Source organism: Hipposideros armiger, unplaced genomic scaffold (genome assembly GCF_001890085.2).
Source record: "Hipposideros armiger isolate ML-2016 unplaced genomic scaffold, ASM189008v1 scaffold_45, whole genome shotgun sequence".
In the NCBI taxonomy this organism is placed as follows: domain Eukaryota; kingdom Metazoa; phylum Chordata; class Mammalia; order Chiroptera; family Hipposideridae; genus Hipposideros; species Hipposideros armiger.
Window position 1 is genome coordinate 3,127,425 of NW_017731395.1, and position 8,963 is coordinate 3,136,387.

General features: G+C 44.0%; 1 non-coding gene across 1 annotated transcript; it reads left to right on the forward strand.

Annotated features, from left to right (window-relative positions):
- Nucleotides 1–5,308: 5,308 nt before the first annotated feature.
- TRNAI-GAU (transfer RNA isoleucine (anticodon GAU)) lies at nucleotides 5,309–5,382 on the forward strand. Its single transcript has one exon. It is a non-coding gene; the product is annotated as a tRNA-Ile (tRNA).
- Nucleotides 5,383–8,963: the final 3,581 nt, after the last annotated feature.

Here is an 8,963-nt window from a genome sequence, read left to right on the forward strand (position 1 = left end):
AGATGGAACCTACTCCTGGTGAATATTTTTGAGATGACAACAAAAGATTTAGATTATTACATAAACTTAGTCGAAAAATCAGGGTTTGAGAGGATTGACTCCAATTTTGAAAGAAGTTTTAATGGGGGCAAAATGCTATCAAACAGCACCACATGCTACAGAGAAATTGTTCATGAAAGAAAGAGTCAATCAATGCAACAAACTTCATTGTTGTCTTATTATTTATTTTTTTAAAAGATTTTTATTGGGGAATTGGGGGATGGGAACAGCGCTGGGGAATTGGGGAAGGGGAACAGTCTAGTTGTGGAGGACATTACTTCACTGGCCCAAGTTGGCACCATCATTGCGCTCTTCCCGGGCGAGGCAGATCAGTTGCCGGCTTCTGGACGGCCGCTCACTGTGGCTGCTGGCCGCTCACGCTGGCTGCTGGCCACACACGGTAGCCCATGGCAACCCGCTGCAGCGGTGGCTGTAGCCTACGCCATCACCAGCAACTCATGGCAGCCCAGCTCCAGGTTGAGCTGTTGTTCAGCATCTTAGCTGTGGAGGGCAGTGTCACTGGCCCTCATATGTGGGATCCGAACCGGGGCCCTCTGGCGTCCCAAGCCAGCTCTTAACCAACCCGCCACTTGGCCGGCCCCATTGTTGTCTTATTTTAAGAAGTTGCAACAGCCACCAAGCCTTCAGCAACTGATCCTGGTGACCCGTTGCCAGTCATCAACACTGAGGCAAGATCCTCCATCAGCAAACAGATTACAGCTCACTGAAGGCTCGGATGATGAGTAGCATTTTTTTTTTAGCAATAAAGTCTTTTTAAATGTATGTACAGCACATTGGTTCTTTTTTTTTTAGACATACTGCTATTGCACAACTAATAGACTACCCTATGGCATAGACATAACTTTTAAATGCACTGGGAAACCAAAACATTTGTGTGACTCACTTTATTGCAGTGGTATGGAATGGAACCTGCAATATCTTTGAGGTATGCCTGTACTTGAAGGCCAGAGATGGAGGCCATGATAAAAGGAAAACTATCATAACTCAAGTCACTTTACCGTACAGCTAATCCACTAAGAGTGAGTCTCAGAAGACTAAAAAGCAGAGTAGGTCAGGACTTCATTTGAAACTTCTCAGAGGCTTCAGTAAGTAGCAAATGGAAAAAACAAACAACTAAACACACCAACCCCCGAACAATCCAACTGTTACGGAGACTTCAAAAGAGCTTTGGGGGCATTGCTCTCTTGGAACGTTGCAACACATTTTCCAGGATTACAAGGTAATTCGAACCAGATCATAGAGGAAGAAGAACAAGATGCACTTCAGTTTGGGAGCAGCCAAGACCATCACGGGCCCTGGACATCAGGTACTTTGGTGAAGGGGTCGGGGAACCATAAATGGCTGCACCTTTGTCCATCTTGCCTGTGTTACTGAAAAGCCGTCAGATGGCGTGGGGGCACCCAGGAGAGGCCGAGGGCCTTATAGAATAGAAAGGAACTGGACTGTCTGCCTCAGGCTCGATTTTAGTGTTTTTTTTTTTTAGCTGAGCCATCCTGCCACCTGTTGGCAGCTCAGCTCGGGCTGGGAATTGAACCGCTATTGCTCAGAGCTCGCCCTCTTGAGTTGATTTTCCTTTTAATGCAGCAGCAGCTCATTCACAGAGACAAGAGGTTGTTGCCTGTTTCTCCTTTTGTCTAAAGTCGCGTGAACTTTGACTCAGTCAGCAGCGGTTGAAGGGCATGAGCAAGGCTCTCAGAAGGCGTCTGACTTGGCTAAAATTAGTGCAGTGTAATCATGACTTCATGTTGCCCAATATAATCCATCTTGTGAAAAGAGGGGATGATGTTTTTTGAACAGTTTTTTAGCAGCAGCATCAAAAAGAACTTGTAATCAAGTCTCAATCATCCCTCTTGAGGGAGAGGAGCAGAGTGTGGACGATACAGACGACGCGCAGCCCCAGCCTCCCCTTTTACATTTGGTTTTGATTAATGTTTGCATTTCAGTGGAATGCAGGTGTTCCTAATGATCTGGGAATTCATGTCATTTCAAACTCCACACTGAAGACACAAACAAAACTAGAATTGTGTCTACGGACCTAGAAACATCCAACGCTTCCCTCCGGAGAGAGCGGGGTGCAATCCTTCCCAGCAGTGGCAGAGGGAGTGCTTTACTTGTTACGACCCCACAAAACACCACTCCAGAAATGGGGTGTCTTGTACCTCTTCTGCTGAAATGGAGAGCTAAGTGTCCTGCTTTCAATGAACCTGTACCATATTCCAGGGGAACAAAATAGAAAGATGTGGGTGACTGTCTTTACAGTGATGTTTAGGATACCAACTTTCGAGTCAGATAACTTTGGTTTTGAATGGTGTCTCAGGCACTTTCTAGCTACATGATCTTGGGGATGTTACTGAAGGTCATTGAGCCACTTTACACATGGGTAAAAAGGGTAGAATAATGCTTACCTTGGTTATTGTGCACAATAAATGTGATTTTGTGGTAGGTGGGCACTCTATAAATGGTTATTATGCTATTGTTAAGAAGTACTTGGCTCAGATGAGTGATGTTGATAATGGGGAGGCTATGTATTTGTGGGGGCAAGGAGTACATGGGAAATCTCTGTACCTTCCTTTCAATTTTGCTGTGAACCTAAAACTACTTAAAAAATAGTCTTTAAAAAAAAAGAAGTACTTGAACCTAGCTTGATTTATTTTATTAACAGGGAGTTGGAAGTAAGATAGGATGCAAACTAGCCGTTTTGATGGCGGCACCAAAATTTCCTGATTAAGTTATAAAAATCTTTGTTTTCTTTACCAGGTAATATGTGTAACAGATACTCGTGATTCTGACTCTGAATCTACCAATCTATTTGTGGTCAACTTTCACTGTCTACCTTATTCATTTTTTATATTGTTTGAATTTCTTACGTTTATATATTATTATAATAGTCAGAAAAACAAAAAGTGTTTTGTTTTGTTTTTTTTAAGGTTTTATTGGGGAATTGGGGGAAGGGGAACAGACAAGTTGCTGTCCTTTTGTTTTTCAGTCTAGTTGTGGAGGACGTTGCTTCACTGGCCCATGTTGGTATTATCATTGTGCTTTTCCTGGGTGAGGCAGTTGCTCACTGGCCATTGGACGGCGGCTCACGGCAGCTCACGTCCGCTGCCGGCCAGCCCCACTGCAGCCTACCCTCACAGGTCGAGCTGTTGTTCACCATCTTAGCTGTAGAGGGCGCAGCATCACTGGCCCTCATGTGGGATCCGAACCGGGGCCCTGCTGCTCAGAGCTGGAGTCCCAAGCCAGGTCCTAACCAACGCACCACTCGGCCAGCCCACAAAAAGTGTTTTTAAACCCTGATACTGGGTTGGCTTTTTAGGGGTATGGCACTTGTTATTCCCTGAACTATTATTATAAAGGAACTTAATTATATTAAATGTAATATTTCATATTAGAAGAGTATTTAGAGGATAGTACTCAACTGAGAATTTCCTGGGCTGTCTGGATCTCAGAGTAAGAATCGTATTTTGACTTGCATATCCTCCCACCAATGTTTAATATTTTACTCAACCAAATCAGGACACTTATAAAAAAAAGAGGTTGTCTGCCAAATGTAATAGTAAATATTATATCAAACAAAGCCAATATATTTAGTAATTGAAAGTAACTGAGTATGACCATTGAAAGTTTGAGGTGGAAATTAGAGCAAACAAGGGAGTTCTTAAGAATTAACACTTATTTTGTATAGCAGTTTTCGAGTTGAGCTTTCGAAAACATAGGACTTTTTTATTGTGTTTAGTTTGCAAGAACACCTGGCCCTTCCTCATAAAAATCCCTGATCTCTTTTAAAACAATTGCAGTGAAGAGTATCTGACCCCTTTCCTAGAGCAGCATATGGAGGCTATGCTCAAGCTTAGAGGCAGCAGGCCAGGCAGAGAATTGACGCTAGAATCTTTATGGTTGTAAGACTGGTGGAGAGAAATATACATTTCTTCCCTCTGTGTCTCTAAACTAGTTCAGCAGAAGTGAAAAAAAAAAGGTTCTTGAAAACAGTTTCTAAAAAACGTGTCTCTGTTTTAGAATTACTTGAGGGTCTCATCAAAAGTGCAGATTCCAGGGTCCCACCTCACACCTTCCATCAGCATGCCTGTGTTGACGTTTTGTTTTAATAACTATAAATATTGATGCCTATATCGATCAGTTCTAACTCTGAGATTTACAGTGTTAGGTACCAATAGGAATAATGATACATTCATTGATTTATATATTGTGTGAATCAAAGGAGGAAATCTGCCTGTAAATGGAAGAGATTTTGTCTACAAGCTGAGTATCTGCAGATTCTTAGGAAAAAGTCCGTAACTATCCATATTGCCGTATCTCGAGACATCCTCCTATGGCATCTCAGGGGAGGGCTTTGACACCCAAAGACACATTGTATGCTGGGTAAAGTTTTGTTTTTTGTCAGCTTCTTATTTCTCTCCCAGTCACCTCCCTCCCCAGCCACCTCTCTCCAGTGTCAAATGGCTTATCTCACTGTGGAGTGGCAACCCCAACCGCAGGTTGCAGGTCACCCCCGCTTATCACCACTTTACATGGCTTCTCCAAGCAAATGGTGAGCCCTACTTGACTCGGGGCGAGAGCTGTATTGATGGTTCACTTCAGACAAACATCTGGTTTTCATTACCCATGGTAGCAGACCAGAGTGGGGTGCTGTACAGGCTGGTGTGGTCACTTCACAACCATCAGGACGAGCTATAAAGAAAATTTAACATATCCTGTAATTATAGTCTGCCCAGCGCAGAGGGGCTGAGGACTCTGATTTCAGGCCGGGAGAAAATGTTTATTGTATCTGTTCCGCACATTTATTTACTCAGAGGTCGGGAGGCCTGCTGAAATATGGCCACCCCGGCTCTGTGCTCCTGCAGAGGCCAGTGCCTTCTGTTTAGGTCAGGAAGCTCTGCGTGGCTCCAGGCAGATGGTCCCTTAATGCTTTTATTGGCTTTGGAATTTGGGCTGATGGAAATGGACGGGTGGGTCTTGCCTGGAGTAAACAGTCTTCACCCTCCACAGTGCTGGGTGCCCTCCTCCTGCTCCCTTCTACCCCTCTGGAGGGACCCCCAGTGGCTTTCCCCACTGCTCCCCTCTTTCCCTCTGGCTGCGGGAGATTGTGTCCGTGAACTCACACCTACTGCTCATCAAATGCACGCTAGGCATGTGCTGGGCATTTTGATGACATTTTCTCTTTGACTCCTCACAACTTCCTGTGAGGTAGGCGTTATTCTACCCATTTAAAAAGTGAGGCTAAGGGGGTGGCTAGTTAGCTCAGTTGGTTAGAGCGTGGTGCTGATAACACCAAGGTTGCTGGTTCGATCCCCGCATGGGCCACTGTGAGCTGCGCCCTCCTTAAAAGAGTCAGCTACGCCACGGTAGCATGAAAGCACTGTGTAACCAATGGCCATGGCTGAAAAAAGTGAGGCTGAGAGTTGTTAATGTGAAGAAAACAATACTGTCTTTCTAACATAATGGAGGAAGGAACCCCCCCACTGCCACCCCAGAGTGAAGGATGGTACTGGAGCTTACCAAAAATTCTCTGTAGAATTTTTTTTTTTTTTAGCTGAGCCATCCTGCCACCTGTTGGCAGCTCAGCGGCTGCTCAGCTCAGGCCGGGACTCGAACTGCTGTTGCTCAGAGCTCGCATTCTTGAGCGAGCTCTTAACCAACTGAGCTACTCGGCCGGCCCTTCTGTAGAATTTTTGATGGGGTGACCTCTGAACCATGGGTTGGAGAGCTGGATTGACAATTCCAGAGCTATCCTGGGATAGGAACTATAAAAAGCAAGTCAACTGGACACTCCTGCTTTCAAGGGCATTAAACTCTAAACTTGAGATGTCTGTGGAGACATAGGAGTAAGCCACAAGCTAAGAGATTATAAATTACAGAAGGGTGGCCACAGGAATGAGGCGAAGCATATTGTGGGTTGATCATTAAAAAAGGGCAGTGTGAAGGGGGAGGGTGGGGCAGGCCTGGCCTCAAAGAAAACTATGAGGCAGAGAATGGGGGAGTCTTTGGCTTCCATTTGTCCATCTTTAAATCCCGAAGTCCCTGAACTGTCTTCTTCCCCCTGTAAAATGCTGCCTTCAGGAGAAGATTAGATGAGTTCCTCCAAACAACAGTTTAAGCAGCTCATGTCAAGGAAAGTATTTCTGAAGAGGACATTTCATGCATTAGCAGGTTGCTTAGGGAAGTTTGGGTGGAGACGGTGTCTGAACATATGGGCAGGTTAACCGCTGAGGAGGGGCCGCCCAGGAGGAAGTAAGGCCTGGAAGCTGACCAGTCGAGGCGTGGGCAGGTGCTGGACAGGCTGCCCTGTGGCTTCTGAGGCATGAAGCTTACAACTGAGAAGAAAACTTTCACCCAAACGATGCTTCTAAATATCAGCCTCGGTCTGGGTTTCCGTAGCCAGGGATGTGAGGCTGGTTACCAGGTGGAGATGTGGCCTCAGTTATCAGCACCGCATGTGAGGAAGGGCCTGGGCGGAATTCCTTTTCTCACATCTGGGAGCAAGGACAGAGCGAGACAAGTTACAGGAAGGCAGTCTTGATGCTGAGCGAGGGTTTCTTAACTCCCGCTTGGTGAGACCAGCCTTGGGGAGGAGGCTGAGTGGGCTTGGGGCTAGGAAGGCCCACCACAAGTGCCACATCCAAAATGCCTCCCCTCAGGCCTTGGCGTACTCTACCTCTGTCCATGTGAAGGGGACGAAGCTGGGGAGCTGGAGGGTTGCCATGAATATACTGTGGACATGCCCAGTGACGTATGTGCATGGGAGAGCAGATGTGACAGCGAGTTTAGTCTGAGGAGTATAGTTCTCCCAACTTTGTCTCTTTCACATTAGTTATCATGAAAATTCCAGAATCCCTAAAAATTTTATAGAAATACAGAGAGGAAAATCTAAGTTTCCAATGTAGGTGCTAAAAAAAGGTCATAATAATATTCTTTTATGCTTTAAAATTCTTCACATTTAGGAGGCTGATGCAACTATAAACACAGGGAAATTTCTAGCCAATCAGCACCTAGGAGGTTCTGCTTAAACATGATGCTTTTCCCCCTGAAATTCTACTACGGTAATAGGAAAGGAATACCAATATTAGTAATAAAAAGCATTAACCTACAAGAGAAACAAAAAGATAAGAACACAATATGGAAGCTGGAAAGTGAGTAGACGAGTGCTAAATGACTGCAGTTTAGAGAAAGTTGAAAATGAAATGTCTATAGACAGGAAGGACCATAAAAAAGTAAGCTGCAGAACTTTAGAAAGAATTCCAAACTGGAGGCACCAACCTGAATCAAGACCCCCTAGTCCACTTCCGGAACCTGAGCATCCAGGCTCCTACCTCTCCAGTATCCTCTAGATCATGGAAAGCTCACTCTCAGGAGAGATGAGAGAAGCCCTGGATTCAAGAATACCAGGCATAGCAGAGGAGGGGAGCATCACACATAAGCCAGGATTAAGTGAAGGTTTACATACCGACCGTTGCTACCCCAGCGTCCTTTCCTGCAGCAGCTCTTGGAATGTGGATAAGGTTATACTCTCCTGGCAGGAGTCCAGATGCTTTGTCCTTGGGGAAACTTTCTAAAGAAAAAAAGATCTAAAGATACTGTTAGAGGTTCCCCGAGGAAGATACTGTTATAGGTCTGCACCTATAATGAAGCTCACTGTGGAGAAGACTCCTACAAAGAAAAAAACGATGCTTCTAAATAATATTAATGCTCCATTCACTCTTACATGGGAATGGACAATCAAGGATCACTTTTTTTGATTTGACAAAACCCTCTAAGGTGAAAAGAGAGACCATAATTACAACAACACAGAAAAGTGGAACTCTGAGCAAGGAAAGACAATGCAAGCAGTTGAAGCACACTTAAAAATAAATCTTCTCCAAATAATAACCTCATACATATACAAAAAGATATGATGAAAGAACAATATTCTGTTCAAAAAAGGAATGTTCAGAGAACAGGAAGAGCTTTTGCTAACTAAAAAGCGAAATAAAATAGCCAACACAAGCTTTGGAAAATACGGTTGAATAAATTTACAAAATATAACAAAGAGCAAATGGTTGGAAAATATGAGAGAAGAGATAAGAAAATGAAATGACCAGGCTGGGAACTAAGAGAAGTCCCAAACAGAAAGAACAGAAAAAATGAAGGGAGACAATTATCTCACTAATTGGAGTTAAAAAAAAAATCACACCCACAGATAAAACAGATGGAAGGAAATTATCTAAGAAAGGATAAAGCTAAATGATATTCATTTCCAAATTAGAAGGGCCCACTGAGGGCACGTTTGAAAGATCCATATCAAGAACATCACTGTGAAATTTGGGGACTCAGAGAAAATCTTAAAAACTTTGACAGAGAAGAATAAAAAGGAGGAGAAAGGAAAGGAGCAGAAGAAACATCAGGTCCTATCCAGAGGAATGGCGATCGTCATGGCGTCAGGCTCCTCAGCAATAAACTGGAAGCCAAACCATCGTGAAGGAACAGCAGTCAGTGCCCTAAACTATCAGTCCAGCATGAATGTACCACAAAGATGCGAAAAGTCTCAAAAAACGTACCGCCACTTTTTCTTCATCTCTTCGCCATCGATGGACATTTAGGTTGTTTCTCCCTCTTGGCTGTTGTGAATCCTGCTCAATGAACGTGTGAGTGCAGATATCTCTTCCAATCCTGATTTCAATTCTTTTGGATAAATACTTAGAAATGGGGTTGCTGTATCATAAGGTATTTCTAAGTTTAAGTTTCTGAGGAACCTTCGTACTGTTTTCCATGGTGACTGCACCATTTTACCTCCCCACCAACAGTGTGCAAAGGTTCCAATTTCTCTACATTTTCACCAAGGTTTATCATCTTTTTAAAAAATTTATTTTGGGAATAGCTATCTTTTATGGACTGAACGTTTGTGTGTG